Source organism: Quercus robur, chromosome 9 (assembly GCF_932294415.1).
Source record: "Quercus robur chromosome 9, dhQueRobu3.1, whole genome shotgun sequence".
Taxonomy (NCBI): domain Eukaryota; kingdom Viridiplantae; phylum Streptophyta; class Magnoliopsida; order Fagales; family Fagaceae; genus Quercus; species Quercus robur.
Genome location: NC_065542.1, coordinates 30,720,253 through 30,743,738, shown reverse-complemented (window position 1 = coordinate 30,743,738; position 23,486 = coordinate 30,720,253). Strand labels below are relative to the sequence as shown.

The 23,486-nt window shown below is 41.7% G+C and overlaps 1 long non-coding RNA gene across 4 annotated transcripts; it reads left to right on the top strand.

Moving 5' to 3' along the window:
• The first annotated feature begins 647 nt into the window (after window positions 1–647).
• LOC126700540 (uncharacterized) lies at window positions 648–23,019 on the top strand. Of its 4 annotated transcripts, none has more exons than XR_007647218.1 (7): window positions 648–1,078; window positions 2,087–2,207; window positions 2,729–2,821; window positions 18,866–18,937; window positions 19,019–19,086; window positions 22,418–22,490; window positions 22,783–23,019. It is a non-coding gene; the product is annotated as an uncharacterized LOC126700540 (long non-coding RNA). The 4 variants fall into 4 exon arrangements; XR_007647217.1 differs by having other exon boundaries at window positions 649–1,072; XR_007647216.1 differs by having other exon boundaries at window positions 649–1,341.
• Window positions 23,020–23,486: the final 467 nt, after the last annotated feature.

Below are 23,486 nucleotides of genomic sequence, written 5' to 3'. Positions count from 1 at the left end.
CCTTAGAACATAAGAAAATGACTGAAATGACCCTGAAATCTAAAAAATGACCGAAAATACCTTGAAACATTAAAAAAAGGACCAAAATACCCTTATTCTTTTTCACATTCAGTGGCATCCTTTTTTTTTTTTCTTTCCTCTCGAATTTGACAATGCTATTGTCACATTAGATAGTATTAACATCATATATGACTGTACTTTTACCACATTTGATGGCTCCCTTATCTTTTTTCTCACATTTGATGGTTCCATTATTATATTAAGCAGTACCAACGTCACATCTAATTGAAGAGGAAAACTGAAGAATTCGGCTTAAAAACCTCTCTGTCGCCCACTACAAAAAAAACCGACCTATTACGGCGGGTGCGAAACCTGCCGCTATATGTCACCTATCGCGGCGTGTTTTGGACTTGCCGCTGCACATGAGATCTATTGCGGCGAGCCAATAGGCCCGCTGCAATAGTTCTAGTTATTGCAACGTACTACTACAGTGGGCCAATGACCCACCATAATAGGCATGTTTTAGTGGCCCAAGCTTAGATATAGCGGCTGTTAATGACCCGCCGTAATAGACGCTTTACATCACCCCCCCCCCCCAGACCTAAATTTTCCCATTGTTTTTTTCCCCTTTTCAGTTTTAGCGCATTTTCGTTTTTAGCTAGTCTCCCACACAAACACTCTCTCTCTCTCAGACACTTCGATAAGCTCCTCACTGTCTCATCTCTAACACTACCCACAGCCATAGCCACCACCACCCACAACCACAGCCATCACCACCACCACCCAACCCCCAACCACCAAATCACAAACAAAAACAAACCACCGTAAACCCACAGCCACCACTAGCCAACCCAACCCACAGCAAACCCAACCTAGCAAACCCACAGTCACCATCACCCAGCCACTTGCCGCCACCGTAAACCCCAACCCAAAATCAACCCACCACTAGCCAATAAACTAAAAAAGAATAAAAAAATCCCTTACCACCACTATAAAACAACCACCATCTAACCAAACCTCCGTCGATGAAATCGTGTACCGCTCTGGAAGTCGTGTAGCCGTAGCTTCGGAGGTCACGGTCTTCTTCTTCACACCCACTCTCACCATAAGTTTATTTTATTATTATTATTTTTTATTTTTAACCAGCTCATCGGTACCATCCGTTTACAAAGTCTTTTTAAGCAGTCAAACTCAGGTGCTTCTTATGTGATGTCGTTTATTGCCTCCGAAAAAACCCAAGGGGTTTTCAAATCGTAGAGCATCAGCCACCTCACGCTCAGAGCTCAGAATCCTCCACCTTTACCTTCGATAATGGTGACTCAGATGACCTAAAAGCGAACGGTCAGCCCCTCTTTTTTAACTCTTCCTTTGTGTTGAAAATATTATTTGGATTTGTTTTGAATGTCCAAAACGTTGATGGGTTTTGATTATTTTGGCGTAATTTGCGATTGTGTTTGTGTAATTCTTGTTCTAATGCTTGATTTGATCGGTTTTGCCATCTGGGTATTTCGTTTTTTTGGTCCTTGGTATATAAAGATTGAAACTTTCAATAATGGGGCTTTGAATTTTGTTATTGGTGTTGAGTGTGAGAGATGGGGTTTTGGATTTATTAGTTCTTTTTACAGATTATGGGATTCATTGGTAAAAGTCGTAGATTTTGTTTTGAATTCTAATATAGTTTTCATTGTTGGTTTTTGTATTTGGTCTCTATTTTTTATTATGAGCATCAATTTAAGTGGTATTGTTTAGTTTGTAGCAATTGTTATTGTACTCTTGTATTCAAACAAAACAGAAAAGGAACTGTTTTGGACTATGTGTGTGTTATTTTCCTTTTTTTTTTTTTTTTTTTTTTTTTTTCTTATTGTTGTTATGGTTGAAGCATCCAATATGGACTTAGTTCAAAATATTTGAAATGCAACCAGTGGTGTATGTTATGTAACTCCACCAAGCTGACAATTGTTATGCAACTGGAGATCTGTACATAAAAATTTACTGTGGTTGTTTTTTGATGTATTGGTACGGATTGATTTCTGTAGACCTTAAAAGAGAATTAGTCATTCATTACATCATTCTTTTGACAATATAGGCTATCATCATGCCCCTGTAGGGAACTCAAAGTTGCTGCCAATCTTGTGAAGTCCAAGGCCAAGCACATCAAAACCAAGGCTTCTGACTTCTCCCCATCTCCTCTGAAACCCACCACAAAGGTATTTTTATTTCTGTTTGTTTCTTGAGAAATTTTTATTTTTTATTTTTTGGGTTAGCAAAAAAACTTGAAATTAATAAACCCTTTTGAGAGAGAAAAAGAAAAAGAAAAAGGAAAATTAGTTTTAATAGAGAACAATTATTTTGGGTTTTTTTTTTCTAGGGTTTTATTTATTTATATTTTTCAATCTAAACAAGTTTGAGATTATTAAGCTGAAATTAATAAACCCATTTGAGAGACAAAATTTAGGAATTAATTTTTATTAGGGAATGATTATTTGATCAATGAATACATTGTTTATTTGTTGGCATCCAAACCCATCATTCTTGTGTGTTCTTGTCCTCTGTCTAAAAACAGGACAAACAAACATGCTTTATAGATTCTGTAAATTTTGTTCCCCTTCAATCTTGATTCAAGTTTTTATCTTTATTTGTTTTTTGCTTTGTGAAAATGTTGGCTGTTTATTTGTGTTTTCTGAAAGCATTTTGCTTTTTGGGTGTTTTTGTTTTGTGTTTTTTTCAGAAAGCAACCTGGTTTGAGTTGACGGAACTGGAACTGGGTGAGTTTGGCAGCCCCCATCAAGAGTGGCAGTTGGAACCGGTCACTTTCCACCAGGTTGTGATTGGTTTTAAGTTGAACTAGCAATGATTTTGCTCATTTTTGTTATGTGGGTCTTTGAGTTTTTCCTTTGTTTCTTTCTTTTGGTAGTGTATGTATTGGGATACTTTTGATTGGCTTGTCTTTTGAGTTTGATTGATGGGTAATTAGTGTAGTAAGTGTAAGGGTGTTGTTTGGGTCAAACCTTTTTTTTTTTGGTGTAGGAGTCCATTGCAGTTGGTAGATTGGTTGATTCAATTGAAGAATTACTTTTTTAAAGGAAAAAAAATTTTAATTGGTATGGATTTTGGATTATCACTGATTTTTCCATCTTGTTATGTATTGGGAGTTTGCATGTGTAATCTTGTTTTGAGCTAGGTTGATGGGTGATTAGTGTATTAAGTGTAAGGGGCTTGTTTTGGTGACACCCTTTTGGTGTGTGAGTCCGTTGCACTTTTTGGATGATACCCAAACAGGCTTCAGTTTGAGGCTTAAGTAAATTAGACTAGTTCCCTTGGAAGTAAATTAGACTAGGAATTCTCTATAAATAAATTTATTTGACCCTGGATCCTTGAAGATTTAATTCTAGGCAATGAAGGATAATTGTTCTTTTAACTGTGTAGGGGCCTTTTTTGTATATGGTATATTGGGCTGCCTCCTACGGTAATGGGCTAGGCTGCCTTCTGCGGTGATGGGCCCTAGTGTTTCTAAGTAAGGGAGCTGGGGCCGGTCCAATTATAACTCAACTTGAGGCGGTTTGTGCACAAACTTATGCCTTGTCTGCCAGGAGCAAATTTACGGCAAGCAGAACTGTGGCAGACGAGTTACGGCAGGTAGATATAATAATAACTAAAACAGAGTACTTTGACTTATTTAAATAAATGGCTATGTATTCCCTGCTAATAAAGCATGATTATAGTCATAATGATATCAATCACAGAGAAAAAAATGAAGAAAAATAATACTGGCTAATTTAAATGGGCATAAATCAGGTTTAAAGCTTAGTCTGCCACAGCAAAGCCAAAGAGGAGAGAATGCCTCTTCTCAATGCAAATAATCCCCCAGGAAAAAGATCCTGTCGTGGGGATTAATGGCTTTGAGGGAGTCGGACTTGAATGGTTATTGTACAAAAAGAAAGAGTCCTTGTTTGCGTTTTGGAAGAAAGTGAGATTTGAAGGGGGAGAGAGGGAAACCGATCTATTAGTGCATGCCCATTGAACTAACTCTCCTTTTTCTTAGTTTTCCTTTCTTTCTTCTATGTTTTCTTTCTTATCTTTTTTTTTCTTTTCCTCTTGCTCTGTTTTTTCTTTTCACTCCCGAAAATATACTCTGTTTTTCTATCCCCTCTACAGGGCATGGCAAGGGCTTTTTTATAGCGCCTGTCGTGGCTAGTGTTTTATCGTCTTGCCCCTTAACCGCCTTTTTCTGGTTTGGGCGTACTTGCCGACCACCAAGACTGTGCGGCATCCACCCTTGCCAGACAGAGGTAGGTTTGTTTTTTTCTCTGTATACCATAACATTTCTTCCTGCCACGGTATTAATGCTTTCTCTCTCTACTCTCAGAGCATGCACCCAACGATTCCCCCTCAAACTTGCCTCTTTTAGATGGTCTATCATCCCAACAGGACTTACCTCCTAAAAGAGGCTTGGGCAGGAACCGTAAATAGATCTTTTCCCCTCTCTCCACCACCAAACCATACCCCCTTTACCTCTTACCTCTGGCCCATGGCCCCACCATGTCCTATATTAGCTAGGTACAGGCTGGTGGTGCTTGGGCCTTGCGCGTGCTTCCCTTTCAAATTTGTCCAACAGTCTGCCTGCTGCTCATGCATCTGCCGCGACCTGGAGACTCTCCGTCTGCGTTTCCTGGCCTTTCACGTGGGCTTTCCTTTGGTTTTTCGCTCCATTCAGGAGCTGGGCTTCGTATGATGATGGGCCTTATATTTCTTTGGCCCACTTTTGATTTTCTTTATTGCCTACCACGTTGAATTGTTATTCTTGTCGTAATAACTTAATCCTGCTGGACCTCTTTTTGGGCCAGCTGTTTATCCCTTTTCTCAGTGGCCTGTCATAGGCACTGTTTTTCTTTTACTCATGGGCTCCTATGTCCCTTTGAGCTTTTCCTTTAGGCATCCATGGCTTGATTGCTTTCTTTGGGCTTCCTCGGCCCGTTTGCTAATTCCACACTCCCATGGGCTTTTTACTAATTTCATTGGGCTTCCTCGACCCAATAACCTTATCCTTATCTTTGGAGTTCATGGGCCTACCATAAACCCCTTACTCTTTTAGTTTGTATTGCCTTGGGCCTACGGCGGCCCTTTCTCACTTTTCTACCTTATACTCTATCCATGGGATGCTATTTCTTTCTTTCCTAGCTTCTTTGAGCCTGCTTGCCTCTTCAAGACCCATTTATTTATTTGTTGGGCCTGTGATCCATTATTCCTGCCGTTTGGGCCTAATGGATTTTTTTGCTATTTATTTTGTCAATTCTTTGTGGCCCTCATTATTGGGCTTTTCTGTCTGCCTGGGCTTCCATAAATGACCCTTAACATTTAGCCCCCTAAACATATGAAACGTTCCTGCGATTCATATGTGAATGAAAAGGCGTTTCTGCTCTTCTCTCATCTTTTTTCTTCTTCTCTTTTTTCGCGGGTCTTTTTTAAGCTGTGGACCCCTTCTTATTCGTACATATATTCTCCTTCCTGCCGCGAACAGGGTTGTCTCTTCGAATTTCCCAGTTTGGCAGTTATTTTCAAAACAGAGCCGCTGCTTCATTAATTCCATTCTCTTCTGATGGCAGACCCGTCACCTCCTTTCGTGCTGATATTAATGACCTGGGTATTTAAGGAGGAATCCTTCTGCACTTTAATCACAAACTCTTTCTTTTCCCAAAACATACAGTTTCCATCTCTTACTCTCCTTCCTTTCAAACACCCATACCCATTTTCTCCGACTAAGCCTCCTCACCATGTCGCCAGTGAAAAGTCAAGGCTCTTCCCACTGTAAAGGGAAGGCGGTTGCTTCTGATTCTCCTGTCGTTTCTGAGGAGATGGAACGTTCCGATTCGGAGCGGTCCACTGAGGAGGAGACGGAGCGCGACCCCGACAGCGAATGTGCTCCTTTAATCGACCCTTGGTATGAAATCAATCCTTACTTCCCAAAAATCCCTAGTGATTATGTACCGCCGCCGCCGGGTTGTGTATTGATTACCCTTGTCCGGCGAGACCCCGACGTTTCTTGGGCTCCTTTGGCATCTTCAATCCCCGATCTATCTATTCGCCAGTGTTTCACTTCCTGTACCCCTTCATTTTGAATTTGGGTCCGGCACATCCTCGGGTTGGAAGGAATGGGTTGACAGCGAGCTTTCCGACACTGGTTTTATGGGTTTGTTGCAGCGAACCGGCGTTTTGAAGGCTATAGTCTCGTCTCGCTGCTTGTCAAATTTCCGGGACCTCTATAACCTCCGTCACTTGGTTCGACGATGGTGCACCACCACCCACACCTTCTTTTTCTCGTGCAGCGAACTCACCGTGACTCTCGAAGATGTGGCTAACCAGCTGCTTTTGACCATTCTCAGCGATGCCGATCCTACTGCCTTAAAGCTTTCTCTTAAGGAAGAGGCCATTGAGGTTGAACTGAGGAAAAGGATGACCGAAAATGCCAAGTTGTCCTACTGGGTGAGTTTTTCCTCTAAGTTTTTTGCTGCTGCCCGCCGTGCGGCCTTTATTGTATTTTGGCTTTGCAAGTTTGTTTTTGGGTCCCACCCCCACTATGCCATAAAACCTTTGTACTTTCGTTTGGCTATAAAAATATCTGCTGGGGTGAGCCTGCCGCTGGCTCTTATGTTCCTGGGGCACTTGTATGTTCAATTAGATATCCTCCGTAATGATGAGAGTCAGGCTGGGTCCTGCCATATTGTCACTTCTTCTGTTCATTGCACTATATTTCAACAGTGGTTGTTTGAGCGTTGTGCTCAATACTTGACAAAATGTAGACCCGCTCGGTTTACCAGAGAGAAGTACCAGAGTTATCCGAAAGTGATTACCGATTTTTGTAGCAGGTTTGAATCCAATTTCCCGCTTGCTTTTCGTTGGTCTGCTTTGAAGCCGATTGGCTATTCTGTGGTTGAATCTTTTGATGAGGATGTGGGTTTCTCTTGGAGAGCCTACAGAAATTTGGGCGCTGATTATACTTGTGTGGATTCTGTTATAGGTTCATTTGTTGACATCGTTGGGACTACTACCCCATTGGTCAGCTTTGATGAAACTGGGATTACCTATCTTGCCGCTACCAATGCCGGATGGCTGCTTTACCTAGTCGATGAAGGCATTAGATTTGTTCATTACCCTGCCAACCAGGTGAGAAAGCAGTTTGGACTGGATCAAGACATCCCCGATGACATTTCTTCCCTCATGGGAGCTCCTACTTCAGTCCGTTCTTTCCTGCGGTACACTGCCTTTGACTTTTGGAAGAAGCGTTTCGGTGCCGTTACGGTTCCCGGTTCACTATGGGAAGGTGTCTGCACTTTTCCCATGCACGGTTACTGGCATGCAATGATGGATTCATTCGTGGCTAAGTTAGCGGGGAGTCATGGCTTCTCCCTTATTCCTCCTGAAGGGTTAGGCATGGTTGTCTTGGTTAACCCTCGCCTGCTGCTTCCCTCTAAATCCGTTTTGGTGTATGCTAGAAAATAGAGCCGGTCAGCCATTTTTGAATGGGACGCAGAGAAGAAAGGATGGTTCTGGCACGCTGGTGACTATTCCCCTGGTTCGAAGAAAAAAGTCAAGGTAATCAATCTCTTTGTACCGAGTAAGAAAGCGCCTACCAAACCCAAGTCTGTCGGCAAAACCAAGCCTGCCACACCACTGCCTCCTGCAGGTGCTCCGCTGGCTAGCAGGACTAGTGGTAGCAAAAGGAAAACTACTCCTCACCTCGTATCTGCCACTGAATAGAGGGTAAGTTATTTCTCCATTTTTTCCTTTTTCGACAAAATTTCTTAACTTTCTTACGGCTAACTCGCCAATTTCTTCTGCTTCTTTCCTTTTAGTCTAAGCATAAGGAAGACTCATCAGTTACCCGCCCCATTTTGCTTGATGAACCTAAGTATGAGGTGAGTCCTTTTTCTCCACTTCTCTCTTCTTTCTTTTTCGCACGCCTCTGCCACGGGTCTTTTGCTCCTTTTTTTTTTTACTTAACACAAAATTTTTCTTTTTAGGAAGAGCCTGAGCCTCTATCCATATATCGCCCCACTGCCGAGGAGATTTCCGCCTCCATGGGTTTACCTATGAAAGGCTTTTTTGATGGGGCCGAGGCGGTATTAGCAACGCCTGCTCCTCCTGTTACACACAAGACTCCTGTCAAAACTCCCACTTCTGTCGAGCTAGTACCTAGAGAGGGTACTCATGTCGAAGGCGTTGGTGAGACTACACCCTTGCCTGCTGAGAGACCCACTCCTTCAGAGGGAGCCATTCCTCCTGCCGCTGCTCAAGCCAAAACCACTTCTCCCGTTCTGCCGCTAGTGATTTCGACTAGTGACCCCTTTTGCAGCTATTTCCCAGGCTGCAAAGGGTAGTACATCACTTGTTGTTACTCCTTCCTCCATTCCCGGCTCCACTACCCGTGGTCCTGATCCGGACTTATCTTCAGAGGGATCTGATGACATTTTTGATGATGCACCCATGCTGAAAAAGAGAATTTCCGACTCTGATGAAGAGGGGAGTGCTTTGCCCGATCCTGACTTCATGGGTATGTATCTTCCTTTCCCCTTATATCCTTTCTGCATTTGCGTTTCATTTACATACTTATCTCCCCACTTGCAGAAACTTCTGAGGGGCCAGAAATTGCAGCAGGCGTGGGAATGACTGCTCCTGCCGCACCCGTAGCGCCTATTCCTGTCGCACCTTCAGTACTTGTTTCAGCCGTACCTACTACCCCTGTTTCTTCTATGCCTGCAGTACCTGTTTCTGCTACACCCGTAGCCCCCATTCCTGGTAATTTTGGCAATTTTTCTTTCTCTTCCTATTTCACCCCTTCTTTTTTGCAAGTCTTTTCTTCCCGTGCCATTTTTTTTTTTTTCATTTTGCCTTGTGTTCTCCTCCTTTTTTTTTGTTATAGGTCCACTCCCTACTATCCCTTCTCAGTTTGAGGCGGGTAGTAGTTTTGCCGGCATCCCGGATGATTTTGCATCTTTCTTTGTTCGCTTTGACCAGCCGGAGGTTAACGACCTTGGTCTGGCAGACTTCTAGGCTTCCAGTCCTCCTTATGTAGACTTTTATGGCTTCCGAGTCCCTGAGGACCGTGTCTCACACTTAGTGATGATCTACAGTCGTCACGGCAATTTTATGTGGGACTTTCGCCTTAGTCGTTCTTCTAGGGAGCATTTCTTGCAAATGTTGGGGTGTGTGCTAAATGACATTGAGCATAACTTCATCGACTCTGTTTCTGCCGGAGGATCCTGCAGTGGAGGGTCATGATACAGGAGCTCATCAGTGTGGGTTTTGCTGTGGAGTTTATTCTTGAGCATCTATGTGAGATTGCCCGGGCCCTTATCATAAGGAGAGTCCAGCCAGCCGTTGAGGCCATAGATGCTCGTATTGAGCTTTTGAAGAAAGAGGTGGCTGATCTAGAGGGTCGCCGTAAGCGTCTTCTTTCCGGCGTTGGTGGACCCAGTCACTTTGGAGATCAGAGTCTCATTTCTGGACTTCATTGATGATGGCACCGTTTCCTTTCCTTTTCTTTGTTTCTTTGTTTTTGTTATGTCATACAGAACACTTTTATGTTTTCTGCCGTAGTTATTTGGCTTGTGTTTGCCACAGTTTGGGTTTGTAATAATGCTACACTTTGCTACTTTTTCTTTACTACTGCTATGCTATGATGCTAATACTTCGTACTTTTTCATTGCATACTCATGAAAACACGTTACAATTTCTTTTGTGACATAGTCACTTGGAGGAATAAAAAGAAAAAGTTTAGTAAAGGAAACATAAACAAACAACTAAGGAAAGGGGGTCAACCACATAACTTTCTTCTCTAAGCAAAATAACGCTTCAGCCATTTTCCATTGATGGGGTCCATCAAGTCCCTGCCATCCATTTGAGTTAGGCGATAATACCCACTTTGATGCGCTTCTCTTATCACAAGGGGTCCCTCCCATTTTGGTGCAAACTTGGATGGTCTTGCCAAACCTCTCCTAACGTAGTCTGCCACTTTTAACACTAGTTGTCCTTCCACAAACACTCTTTCCTTGGTCATCCTGCCGTAGGCTTCAGTCATCCTACTGTAGGCTTCAGTCATCTTCTGCCTATATCTCCGGCTACGTTCCTGGGCTTCTTCCCTCTTTTCATCAAGTTCTTCCAGGTCTTCAAACCTTTTTGCCCGAAGACTTCTCCCTCCTTTTCTTTTTCTCACATCTGCATAACTCTTAGGGATGGTGTCATTATTTCTACCGACTCACTACTTCAGTTTCGTAGACTAAGGAAAAGGGTGAAAAGCTTGTGGTTGACTTTGGTGATTTTCTGTATGCCCAGAGAGCATCTGGCAGGTGCGTTGCCCATCCTCCCACATACTCTTGGCTCATCTTGCTGATGATCTTTATGAGAATTTTGTTTGTTGCCTTTGCCTGCCCGTTCCCTTGAAGGTAATAGGGTGATGACCTGTGGTGCTTGACTTGGTAGAACTCTAGCATTCTCCTTCCATCACTATTGACAAACGGTGTGCCATTGTCACTGATGATCTTGTGGGGCACCCCAAACCTCACAATTATATTTTCTTTGATGAAGTTTGTCATTGCTCCCCCTGTGGCCTTGGGTGTGGTACTACTTCCGCCCACTTAGTAAAATATTCTGTAGCTACCAATATCCATATGTACCCACGTGATGGCGGGTGTGCCATTGTCACTGATGATCTTGTGGGGCACCCCAAACCTCACAATTATATTTTCTTTGATGAAGTTTGTCATTGCTCCCCCTGTGGCCTTGGGTGTGGTACTACTTCCGCCCACTTAGTAAAATATTCTGTAGCTACCAATATCCATATGTACCCACGTGATGGCGGGTTGACTAGCTCTACCAAATCTAGCCCAAGTGTGGAAGGGCCATGGGGTGACCATGTTGTGCAAGCCTTGTGGATGGGTATGAATTAAGTTGGCTTGTACCTGACAACTGTGACACTTCTTTACAAATTCTGCCGCATCTTTCTTTATGGTTGGCCAGTAGTAGCCCATCTGCAGCAGGCACCTGTAAACTTTTTCTTCCCCAGATGTTCACCACATTCCCCTAAATGTGCTTTTTTTACCATTTCTTTAGCCTCTTTAGGACCCAAACACCTCAAAGAGTCTCCATCATATCCTTTTTTGAAAAGGACCGTGTTATGCAAGAAGTAACATGTTGCCAACCTCTTAAGCTTGTACCTTTCACTGTACCTTTGTGGCAGGACGCCTTCTGCTAGGTACTGCACGAAAGGGCTTCTCCAATCCTCGCTAATGAACACAACATAACTCTCCTCACTGTCTGCCGCAAGCTGGCAGGTCCCACACTGGGTTTGGACTTGATCTGTGTCTTTACTCATGCTTGGCCAATAGAAGCCTGTTCTCTGGAGTCTGCAGTAAAGACTGACTTCCCCACAGGACCCGCAAGTCTTGTCGTGTATTTCTTTCAATTTTCTCTAGGCTTCTTCCTGGCCCACGCATCTGGATAAAATCTCACTTGGCATCCTACGATACGACTCTTCTTTTACCAAGGCATAGTCTTTTAATATCTTCAATTCTGCTGTGTTGTCTCCCTTCACCAAGGTTTCCTTAATGGGGATTCGCCAATCCCCTTCGCCTCGTTCCTCCCGGAACTTTTCCTTCAACACCTCAATGATGGATTCTTCCCTCTTGCTGACTTCTATATTAGTGCTACTCCCTTTAAAGATTATTTGTGAACCCAATGTGGCTAACGCGTCCGCAAATTGATTTTCGTTTCTCGGAGCATGTTCTATCTCAAAGGTTGAGAATTTCTCTTCCATTCTTTGGGCCATTGCTCTGTACGGAGCTAGGCTGGGCTCTTTTAAGGAAAAACTTCCTTTGGTCTGGCAGATGACCAAGTTCGAATCTCCCAGTACTTTCAAATGTTTGACTCCCATTTCGAGCGCTGTGGCAAGCCCAGTTAGATAGGCCTCGTACTCTGCCGTGTTATTTGAACAGGGGAATTCCAACTTAAATGACAGTGCCACTGCCTTGTCTTCTTCATGATACAGAACAAGTCCCACCCCTTTAGAATGGGTAGTAGAGGACCCATCAAATTTCATTACCCACTGTTCCCTGACTTCTTCTGCCATAGCTACTTCCCCTGGAACTTCATCATCTAGTGGGAATTCTTCCTCTCTTGGAAACTACGCCAATAAATCTGCTATAGCTTGACTTTTCATTGCCCTAGGTATCCCCATTCTCAAGTCGTATTGTGATAACTGTAGCAACCACTGGGATATCCTACCGGAGAGAATCGGCTGTTGTAACAGAGCTTTAATGGCATGTGACTTAGTCATCAGGCACACTTCGTATGCCAAGAAATAGTGACGCAACCTCTGCGAAGCGTATACAATGGCTAGGCATGCTCTTTCTGCCCTTGGGTAACGAGTTTTTGTATCTTTTAAGGCGCGGCTAATATAGTATATTGGCTACTAGGTACCACCTCCGTCTTCCTGTGCGATTAGTGCGCTAATGGCGTACGAGTTGGTGGCCAGATAAAGTAGCAGTGGCCTTTTATAAATAGGGGCCTGCACTGTGGGGAGGTTCATCATTATCTGCTGCAGCCTCTTGAAGGCCGTCTGCTGCGCTTCCCCCCATTCAAAACTTTGCCCCTTCTTAAGCAACTTGGTGAAAGCAGAGGTGATTGATGCCAACCCAAGGATGAATTTCCAGATGTATAAGACTTTTCTTAAAAAGCTCTTCAATTCTTTTACTATAGCAGGAGGTCCCATAGTTGCTATGGCTGTGGGTTTGGCCGGATCCACGTCTATGCCTCTGCTGTGAACCAGGAAACCCAAAAATTTTCCAAAGGATACTCCAAATGCACACTTGAGGGGATTCATTCTTAACTTAAAAGCTCTGTATCTTTCAAATACTCTTTTTAACACCCGAAAGTGTTCTTCTCTTCTCCTTGACTTAACCACTATGCCATCCACATATTCTCCTAGCTCTCGGTGCATCATGTCGTGAAATATGGCCGTCATTGCTCGTTGATAAGTTGCACCCGCATTTTTTAACCCGAAGGGCATCACAGTATAGTAGAAATTGCCTATGGGTGTTCTGAAGGCAGTTTTCTCTGCATCCTTTAGCGCCATCTTGATCTGATTGTACCCACTGAAACCGTCCATGAATGAGAACATGGCGTTTCCTGCCGCAGAATCTATCAGTAAATCCATGTTTGGTAGTGGGAATTCGTCTTTTGGACAAGCTTTGTTGAGATTCCTGAAATCTACACAGCATCTTATCTGCCTGTTCTTTTTCTTTACTGGTACTATGTTGGATAGCCAGCGGGGATGCTGGATAGGCTTGATGAATCCTACGGCTAGCAACTTCTGTACTTCTTTGACTATTTGTCCTTCTATTTCTGTGTGAAATATCTTGGCAGGCTGGGCCACCGGCTTGACCTCTGGGTCCACATTCAACGTATGCGCAACAAGCCCGGGATTGAGCCCTGGCATTTCATTGTAATCCCAAGCAAAAACGTCTTTGAATTCTTTCAACAATAGTATGAGTTCTGACTTCTCCTTTTCTGTCAGGCTTGCACTAATTGAGATGGGCCTTGGTTCTTGCGAGTCAGACCCTAAGTCAACCTCTTCCAATTCTTCTTCTGCCATAACCTAGATGTCCCTTTCTGCTGTAACTGCCTCATCCTTTTCTTCTTCTTTTCCCAAACTTCCTTCAGCAACGCAACACGCCAAACTCTTGTGTTGCCCTTTTTGGGTGGGACCCACTTGCATCTCACCCGTAGGCCCCACGCACCTTCATAATTTATAGACAATCTTGCCATCAAGGCCTCGGACCCTGACGCACTGAGGTATTTCGTCTGGCTCTACAGCAGACGCTTCTTTCCTTTTCTTCTTTCGCGCCAGTAGCTCTCTTAAATCAGGTTCTGGGTCATCTTGAACATCTTCCTACCTAGGCACAAAGGTGCCTCGTGGCTTTGAAACCACATTTTCTCCAGATGGAGCCCATTGATCATAAAACATGGTTTCCACCAAGTGGGCTTCTGCCTGCTTGAACAGCGAGGGGTTCACAGCTATGCATATCATCCTGCCATTCAATCTTCCCTTCACACATTGGTGGTAGGTGGACGGGATTAATCGGTGTTTGTGTAACCAAGGTCTTCCCAAAAGCACATGGTAGGATACTTCCGTTCTGACTACATGGAAACGAGCTAAAAAGGCTATAGGACCTACTTTCAACCATGACTGAATGTGGCCTGCGGTGTACTCTCCTCTTCCACCGAATTCCGTTACTTCCATTGGGCATCCTTGGATCTTTTTCTTTGAAATTCCTGCGGCTTACAGGGTGCTCAATGGAATGAGGTTTACGGAAGCACCCGTATCTACCAGGGCCCTCTTGGTGGGGATTTGATTTATAGATGCTACTAAATAGAGAGGCCTTCTATGATCTGGGTGCCCCACTTCCATATCTTCACTGCTAAATATGATTTCTGTTGATTCCTGCAGGAGGGCCATGTCTTCTGGCATCTCTACTGACAGGCATTCCACCCCTGCTCCGGAGGCGATGCTTACCAAAGTCTCCGTGGCTATTTTTCTTTCTTTTGTTGTAAGTCCCAACTCCTCAAACAGATTTTTGAACTTGGCACTCTGCTGAAGAGTGGTAATCGCCGCGGTAGGCAGGGCCAAGTTTTCTTCCTCGTCTTCTCCTGGGTCTGCACATATCATTACTGCTGCTACACCCTTTCCCTTGTGGTTTGGGAGTGGGTTTCTTTGGACTTCCTGCTGGGTCAACTCTAATGTGCCTTCTTTGATCCTGCGGTGCACCAGTCTGCAGAGCGCCCAGCATTCTGTGGTGGGATGTTGTACATAGTTGTGCAAGCGGCAGAAGCGAGGATCCCTCCTTTCTTCCTCCGTAGGCTCTCTAGAAACCTGGTTGGGTTTAAAGATCCCGTCCGCTATCCATTTGTCAAGTAGCACATCCAGCTCTTTAGGAGTGCACGGTAGGGGTAGGGGTGTATCATACTCCCTCCCCTCTGTTTTCCTTCTCTGGTTTCCAATGGACACCGCCATAGCTGCAGTGCGTTCCTCTTGTCTGAACTGGGTTTCACAGACTGAGCCGTCTTTCTAGCTTTCTGCAATAGCTGTGCAAACTGGGAAATCTCCAAATTCTCCAGGACAGCTCTGAACTCCCGAATCATGTTGGTCATGCACATTTCCACCAACGTCCTTTCTTCACAGTGGTCATAGCAATCAAGTACTATGTCCCTGAACCGTTTGATGTACTCCATCAGATCCTCTCCATTCCTTTGCTTGGTTGCTTGCAGAGTTGCAAGCGTCACTGTTTCTTCCCCGTGAAAGTATTTAGTGCAAAATACGTCCACCATGTTATCCTAGGTTGGGATTGATCCTAGTTTTAAACCAATGTACCAGGTGTACGCCCGGTCGCACAGTGACTTTGAAAACTCCCGCAGACATAAGTCTTCGTCTACTGCGTAAGGGCCAAGGGTGTCAATGAATTTGCTCACGTGCTCTACCACACTTCCCATCCTGCCATCGTACTGGGCAAAGGCCTTTGGTTCATACCTCTCGGGGTACGGCTTGCTGAGTACTTTTAGAGGATAGGGAGGTCTCCTTGCGTAAAACCTCTCCTTTGGCGTTCTGGCTCTCTCTTGCTCCAAGAGAGCCGCTACTTCAGCCATGGTGATGAAACGCTGTCCTGCGTTCCGAGGGACACCTCTTGCCAGTGTCTCTTCTCTGTCTGCCACATGATCCAGGTCATGCTGGCTGCCTTTCTCTTTTGTTTTGTCTGTCTTCAGTTGACGGATCTCTTCCATCATTTGTTGCTGCGAGTGCTGCAATGATTGCAATACTTCGACAAAGGTGTTGACATTGTCCACGGGGACTCTTGTTTAAGGTTGAGGATCAGCCCCCGTTCTGTTGGCACCTTCCGTTTGGTTAAGTTGCTCTTGGTGAGGCGTCGTCGGCCTGGATTCTGCTTATGAGGGTACGACACTCATGTTCCGTGTCGTCCTGGACTTGGGTGGCATTGTTTGCGAGGGGCTCTGTTTTCTTTTCCTTTGCCCCTGTCTGCTTCCCAACTCCCTAGTGGAGTCGCCAATTTAATGTAGGGGCCTTTTTTGTATATGGTATATTGGGCTGCCTTCTGCGGTAATGGGCTGAGCTGCCTCCTACGGTGATGGGCCCTAGTGTTTCTGAGTAAGGGAGCTGGGGTCGGTCCAATTGTAACTCAACTTGAGCCGGTTTGTGCACAAACTTATGCCTTGTCTGCCAGGAGCAAATTTACGGCAAGCAGAACTGTGACAGACGAGTTACGGCAGACAGATATAATAATAACTAAAACAGAGTACTTTGACTTATTTAAATAAATGGCTATGTATTCCCTGCTAATAAAGCATGATTACAGTCATAATGATATCAATCACAGAGAAAAAATGAAGAAAAATAATACTGGCTAATTTAATAGGGATAAATCAGGTTTTAAGCTTAGTCTGCCATAACAAAGCCATAGAGGAAAGAACGCCTCTTCTCAATGCAAATAATCCCCCAAGAAAAAGATCCTGCCGTGGGGATTAATGGCTTTGAGGGAGTCGGACCTGAATGGTTATTGCCCAAAAAGAAAGAGTCCTTGTTTGCGTTTTGGAAGAAGGTGAGATTTGAAGGGGGAGAGAGGGAAACCAATCTATTGGTGCATGCCCATTGAACTAATTCTCCTTTTTCTTAGTTTTCCTTTCTTTTCTTCTCTGTTTTCTTTCTTATCTTTTTTTTTTCTTTTCCTCTTGCTCTGTTTTTTCTTTTCACTCCCGAAAATATACTCTGTTTTTCTATCCCCTCTATAGGGCACGGCAAGGGCCTTTTTATAGCGCCTGCCGTGGCTAGTGTTTTACTGTCTTGCCCCTTCACCGCCTTTGTCTGGTCTGGGCGTACTTGCCGACCATCAGGACTGTGCGGCATCCACCCTTACCAGACAGAGGTAGGTTTGTTTTGTTCCTCTGTATACCGTAACGTTTCTTCTTGCCACGGTATTAATGCTTTCTCTCTCTACTCTCAGAGCATGCACCCAACGGTTCCCCCTCAAACTTGCCTCTTTTTGATGGTCTATCATCCCAGCAGGACGTACCTCCCAAAAGAGGCTTGGGTAGGAACCGCAAATAGATATTTTCCCCTCTCCCCACCACCAAACCATACCCCCTTTACCTCTTACCTCTGGCCCATGGCCCCACCATGTCCTATATTGGCTGGGTACAGGTTGGTGGTGCCTGGGCCTTGCGCGTGCTTCCCTTTCAAATTTGTCCAAGAGTTTGCCTGCTGCTCATGCATCTGCTACGACCTGGAGACTCTTCGTCTGCGTTTCCTGGCCTTTCATGTGGGCTTTCCTTTGGTTTTTCACTCCATTCAAGAGCTGGGCTTCGTATGATGATGGGCCTTATATTTCTTTAGCCCACTTTTGATTTTCTTTATTGCCTGCCACATTGAATTGTTATTTATGCCGTAATAACTTAATCCTGTTGGACCTCTTTTTGGGCCAGCCGTTTATCCCTTTTCTCAATGGCCTGTCATGGGCATTGTTTTGCTTTTACTCATGGGCTCCTATGTCCCTTTGGGCATTCATGGCCCGATTGCTTTCTTTGGGCTTCCTCGGCCCAATAACCTTATCCTTATCTTTGGAGTTCATGGGCCTGCCATAAACCCCTTACTCTCTTAGTTTGCATGCCTTGGGCCTGCGGCGGCCTTTTCTCACTTTTCTACCTTATACTCTGCCCATGGGATGCTATTTCTTTTTTTCCTGGCTTCTTTGAGCCCGCTTGCCTCTTCAAGACCCATTTATTTATTTGTTGGGCCTGTGATCCATTATTCCTGCCACTTGGGCCTAATGGGTTTTTTGCTATTTATCTTGTCAATTCTTTGTGGCCCTCATTATTGGGCTTTTCTGTCTGCCTAGGCTTCCACAAATGGCCCTCAACAAACTGTTTGGTTAAAGTCTTATAAAATAAATTGAAACTTAAATTGATTATTGTACTCTCTACAACCACAAGATGTTATAATCTAAAGTTAACCTGCCTCTCGTTCCCTCTCTCTTTCTCCCATACTATTCTTATCTTATGACAGATATCACATGAATGAAATCCAAGCACTACCAGGTTAGCTGTTTGAGTGAAGCTTGGAATTTAGCATATAACAAGACCCAATTATGCAGGGGGATTCACTCATAACAGTTCCCTTCGTTATTTCTTTCTGTCGTTGACTGTAAATAAATTTGTTCTTTTGTATTCTCTAGACTCCTCTGCCTCTCCTCAATGCCCTTATCATTATTATTATTTTGGCTAACACCATATTTCCATTATATTTTCTCAAAAAGAAGAAATAAAATAATTTCCATTTACTTGAAGAAACTAACTACTTATATCTGGTCATTATCATATTACAATTTTATACAGAGTGTCTTCTACATGTGTGAAAAATTCTTCAAATGATCTGAATTTTTTAAATGACATTATCAATATATAATTGAGTAGAGGCATCTTTAATTAATTTTTGCGTGATGGAGCTTTCTATTGCTTTCAAGTGTATTTTGTAGGTATGCTTGTCTTGAAAATTGTTGTCAGAAATTGTTGAATTGAATAAAGTTTTGGAATTGTTAGCAGTCAAAATATCTGTTAGGATTGTTGTTGTCAAAATTAGATGGTGGTAGGGGCTCAATTTTAATTCATAATGATGCTTCATTTAAAATCAGTGCTTCCTATCTTACTCTTTGCTTTTATTTGTTTTTTTAAATTTATTTTACCTTACATTTTATTCTTTTTTTTTTTTTTTGGGGGGGGGGGGGGGGGGGGTGTTGGGGGCGGATTTCAGGTTGTTAGGCTTTGTGCAAAATCAAGGGAAGTTGTGAGTTCTCCGGTTGAGCATCTGACCCTTCACTATTAGGTGTGTGTGGGCATCATTATTGTATTCTGTCTTATACTACTAGTATGTCCTCTGTTCTTAGCCTGTTTTACGTTCTTGCAGGTTCGACATCTTTGACACATCCGAAAAAAGTGAGCTTCACAAGTTACAACAACTGAAAGATGAACAAGGTCAGGCTTATTCTCATTAATTTTTTTTTTCCCCTTTTTTAATTTTTATTATTAATGGATAGAGTATTCAATCTGTACTGTACTATTGTGAAAGTCTAGAATGAATCTAATATCCTAGATTCCTGGGGTAATTTGTGCGAGTAACACTTGATTGTCAGCATAGCATTTGATGTTGTGGGTGGCAGGGACGGAGCTATTTGATGACCTTGGAGGGCAATGGCCCCCCTGGAATTTATAAAACAAAAGAGAAGTATATAATATTTTATAAGTTCTTTGAATTTGGGCTTAAGAAAATTGTTCTTGCCCCCCCCTCTACCCACTCAAAATATAACCTTGACGGTTTGACCTCTTTAACCAAAAAAACATTAACCCAAACAACATACAAGAAAAAGTAGCCCAAACAACAAAAAAAGTGAAGCCCAAATAAACAAGAAAAAAGCCCTTAATAATTTTTTAGATCTGAATTGATTAGATCTTTGAATTAACAGTTCAATTTCAACCCTGTTAATTTTAACGAAAAAAATTTCCTAAGAAAGATTATGCAAATACCAGTCGAACAAAGAGATAGTGTGTGTGATTTTGCCCTCTTTGATCCACTCATGACACTGTCGCCATTTCTGCTTCGTCAGTGAGACTGTGTGTCCAATCTCCTATCTGCTAAGTTGCTCTAACTCTAGTTTTTATCTTTGTTTTTTGTTTTGTATGTTTGTTTTTGTTTTTTTTTTTTGTTTTTGGCCTGAGTTGCTCTCTCTTTCTTTTCGTGTCATTTAATTTCTTATTGTTTAATCTCTTTCTCTGAACGGCATTATTACCGCTTCACTTTATTTGACTTTGAAATGAGTTGGTTTTTTTAAATACTTATAAAGTGGTGTATAACGTGTTTTGGGAGTTGCTCTGTTGTAGCTGAACAATTAATTCAGTTGAGATGTTTTGTCTTTTTGTTTAGTGGAATGGTTATTGTTATGTTTAGCAATTAGTAGATAGTAAGATTAAAAATGCCACACTTTAGCGAGTCATGAGTCATGACACACTACATAGTTCAATGGTTGATGCACATAGACACAATTACTTAAGTTCCTAAAGATTTTTTTTTTTTTTTTTTTGGTATAAGGAAGTGGTGTATACTTTGCTCAAACTATTCCAAATTATAAATTTATGGTTAACAATTGTCATACTTGGTTTGAAATAATTATTTTAGTTATGATGATTTTTGAGATTAAAAATAATGCTACACTAGTCGTAAACCCGTGCGATGCACGGGAAAGCTATTGATAACTTCCCTAATATGAAAAAAAAAAATATCAATATCATGGTATAATTTATATACCAAACCAATAAAATCTATCACTTACAAAGTAATAAAATCTATCACATGTACTGAGATATTGTGATAGCCAAGAGCTTGAGATTTGATAATAGTTACAATTTAAGAGGAAAAAAAAAAATACTAATACCAATAATGATAAGTCCAAATCCAATATAATTTGATTTTTTTTTTTCTATCACTAATAATTTGTTATACCTAAAATTTATGCTAAAGATGACATTAATAATTATTCTCAATACCTAAAAATCATATGTAATATGAACAATATATATAAAAAATAAAGAAATGGTTAACAAACTTGGAGCAGTAGTAATTAAATTTGTAGTTGTTTATCTAAAAATAGGAGTAGGACTTGCAATGTAAGTATTTTTAAGTTATTAATATTTAAGGGAAATAATGTAGACAATCCAATATGAGTCAACCTATTTTATAATTTTAAAATAATCTAAACAATTGAAGAGACGTGAAGGTGGGAAAGTAGTTGGTAAAAAAAAGTTTAAAATTCCTTCTGCATTTCAATTTGGGAACCTAATTTCACTTTCCTCTCTTTTTTTCTTCTATTTTTTTTTTACTCCTATTTGGAATTGTTCTTATACACACTTAAAAAAAAAAAAAAAAAAAAAAAAAAATTCCAGTGCCTTATCTTATATTTTCCCAATCCTATATGGCTACATCAATACAACTTCTCCCTTCTCTCTCTTCCTCACTCTCTCTTCTTAGTTTTACTCACAAAAACAATAAAAATGTTATGTTTTTTTACCAAAAAAAAAAATCTTGCACTCCTTTTTTCTTTTTCTTTTTCTTTTGTCAAAAAATTTTGCAGAAGTATTCATCTTATTGTTATTTTCAGACCTGAACAGCTCAATAAACTGTAAAAAGGAAGGATTAAGATTTTTGAAATTAGACCGAGGTCAAATCAAAGTTGAACCATGCTGACATCATAATTAATTGAAAATATAATAAATATAGAGAGAGATATTTCTTTATATAATATTGGTCAAAATCCATATAATTTTTAAGATATTTGAATTAATATGTCAATATGAACTCCTAGCTCAGTCCCTGGTGGGTGAGCCCAAATGGTGTTCTTAATGATAGATTATTAATGAAAAAAAGTTTGTGTACTTAACTTATTAATTATTGTTAATTAAAGTGAAATTTTCCTTGGATTCCATTTTTTTAAATTAATGAATTGGAGAGTGTGTTTTTTTTTATTTTATTATTATTATTATTATTTTTTTAGATTGAGCAACAAGTTACTACAAGCTAGCTAGCTAGCGTGTCTGATATAAACACAATTGTGAGTTGTTGACATTTAGAAAAGGATTTGGTCAGGTTGCATTTTCATAATTGCCATCATGCCTTTACGTTTTTTAGGTAGTAAAAGCGTGTCGTGCGAGGGGGGGGGGGGGGGGGGGGGGGGGGGAGGGGGGGGCGAGGTGTTTTTGATTAAGGAACATGGTGTTGGACTTGGATAGCTTGTCTGTTGTAAACACACAATTGTTGACATTGAGAAAAGATATTTTGGTCTTGGTTGCAATCTACATTATTGCCATTATGCCTTTAAATACTATTGCTGTAGTTATGCTCTCTATTCTAATCTTGGGTTGTTTTGACCCTTTTGAACTTGGACTAAACTTAGCTAGGTGCAATGTAGTGAGAGGAATCATGTTAAATGGTAGAACAATCAGGGTGTGTTTAAGGGTGGTTTAAGTGTTTGGAGAATAATATTTTATATATCTGCATATCTTCCTCTCCATCAAGTCTAGGTCTGTAATGCAAGTCAATGTTTGTGTATCAAAAGTGAAAGAATGCGATACATATTTCTTTATAAGCATTCCTTGCTCCTGACAACTTTATCTTAACCAAGTTGGCAATTTGACAACCATATCACTAGCTTCCATAAAGTTCATATTGCAAAGTTATTGAGGTTGAGAATTTTCCAACTTGTGATAGTTTCTTCTTGCCTCATTATTTGTAATTCTTTTTCTTGCAATCTCACAGTGACATCACTGCTGAAGGGAGACGGATAACAAAGCTTGATCAGATTTTACTAAATGGAAACAACATTGCCATTGTAAGTGAGATACAATGGTTTTTTTATTCATTATGCTTGAGTAGTTTAGTTTAGTTTTCAAGTTTGCGGAATGTATTTCCTCTATCATTGATACAAAGAATGAATTTCAACATCCCAAACATTTCATCTTAAAGTGTAAACCGTATGCTTTTTAAACTACTTTCTGCAAGCCTTTACTTAGCTGCTTATTTGCCTATTTTGATTAAATTTAAATGGAGCCATAATGTGAAAAATGGGAAATATATGGTTTAAATATCTAAATTTCCTTTCTAATACTTTTGTTGGAATGCAGCTGGTCCCTGGTGGTTCACCTGATCCAGAATGAGTGCAGCTAGCCTCTACTCTGTTATTGATTTCCTCTTCCTCTACTGTGGTTGGGGTCAGATTACTCTTCTGTTTTAATGAGAATTCTGACCACTAAGATGCTCTTTTTACCACCACTTTGCTATTCGTTAGTTATCATGATTGTTGGATAATGGTGGTGGGTCTATCAATGATCATAGATTATGATGGATTGTGTTTGTCCTAATAGTTAGTTTGTATTGCTAATCATAGTTACTGTGCAATGAGCTCTACTATTGCCTCAGATGATATTGTGTGGTTTCAAACGTATAGCGGTGGGTCAAAAAGCGACACAATAGGTGCACATTTGTACGGTTTAAATAAAACCCTATAGCGGCGCTTATAGCCCACCACTAAAAGGGGCAATTAGTCCGTTTTACATTATTGCCTATAGCGGCACAGTGCGCCCGCCGTTAAAGGTGGACACTAATAGCGGGGGGCATAAGCCGCCACTAAAAGTCAGTTGACATGAATTTGAACGTCGTATGATGGCGATTTTATGCCCGCCACAATAAACCAAAACCGCCGCTAAAAGTTGTATCAATAGTAGCGCTTTTTTTAACTACCGCAATAGGTTTATAGTGGCACCGCAACGGTGGCAGGATCACTCGCCGCAATAGCACCCGCCGTTAAAGGTCAAATGTACCTTTAGCG